General features: G+C 37.8%; 1 long non-coding RNA gene across 1 annotated transcript; it reads left to right on the forward strand.

The window, feature by feature from the left end:
* Window positions 1-1,041, forward strand: LOC114157256 (uncharacterized). Its single transcript, XR_003598104.1, has 4 exons — window positions 1-63; window positions 159-221; window positions 334-375; window positions 699-1,041. It is a non-coding gene; the product is annotated as an uncharacterized LOC114157256 (long non-coding RNA).
* The last annotated feature ends 242 nt before the right edge of the window (window positions 1,042-1,283 follow it).

Here is a 1,283-nt window from a genome sequence, read left to right on the forward strand (position 1 = left end):
TTCTAACTGTAGGAAGTGATAACTTTTATGATTCAGTGAGATCCTCTGCAGACCCTGGAAATGGTAACATTTACCTGCTCAAACAGTTTGATATTAAATATGATGCTGATTTCTGACTTTGCTTCCTAGTAAATAAAATTAAAACCTTGATGTTTCAGACACAGATGACGCCCAAAATGTCACCTACTCTCTGATTGAATTTAAAAACTCTGGACACAGGAGTGAGTTCCTCTACTACATGCATTACGCAGGATAAGAAATCTGCTCAGAGCTTCACCCTTATAAATCTGAGTTTGTTTGGTTTTTTTATGTCACAATCTCATCCTGAACCAGAAGAGGGCGCTGTTTACTCTGAGGTTAACAGAACCTGTCCAGGTACAGTGTGTTTGTACTGAAATCTCTCCTCAGGTCAGATATTTCTGAACAATATTAAAGTTTAGTTACAGTTTTTCCTTTTTCCCACAGAACATTTTCACACGCCTCTGCTGTAGATCTTAAACTAAATTGAAACTTTTTGCGATAATACGGGAATGAAGCCTACATGTTGTCTGGAAACTGGTTCAAACCAGTATTTTCTCAAACGTTGAATTAACATGTTCATTGGTACAGATAGAGACAGAATCTCCAACAGCATTTGGGGTTAAACTCACATTTGCACCATGTTTGGTTTACATAAATCCTCTCTTCTTCCTTCACAGTGGAGCCGAGTCCTGCAGCAGCCGACGTTGCTTATTCTGAAAAGTAAGAAGAAATCTGTATGAAGACACAACCATGTAGGCCTCAGCTCTTATTACAAAAACATAAAAAAGATACCAAAACTGTAATCTTACCTACTGAAATTAGAAACATATATCAGTTTTGCAACAATCTGATCAACTATTTTTCTATCATGTTCCATAGTTTTTTTGATTTTGCCCAAAATTGACCATTTGTAGATGTAAAACATTCAGTGATGTTTTTGAGTTTTATGCTACTCAGTGATGAATCTGTCCGTTGCCTTTTAGATTACAGATGAGCATTAAAAGAAATTCACATCACTTCCTGATTTTTAAGAGAAAAAACTCCCTGAACACACTGACCCTGGTTTATTGACATGTTCTCATTGCAATTTTGAGAACATTTTCTGAGCTTCACTGTTTTAGACCTCAGATGACAGCGATGAAACACTTGACTTACATTTTCACAGTTTATGAAGAAATTATAGAGAGAAAATACCACTAGAGGCCCAGGGCCGGACTTAAGAGGGTGTGGGCCCCTGGTCTTGAGCCAAGGTGCGGGCCCCT

This window comes from Xiphophorus couchianus, chromosome 14 (assembly GCF_001444195.1).
Source record: "Xiphophorus couchianus chromosome 14, X_couchianus-1.0, whole genome shotgun sequence".
Lineage (NCBI taxonomy): Eukaryota > Metazoa > Chordata > Actinopteri > Cyprinodontiformes > Poeciliidae > Xiphophorus > Xiphophorus couchianus.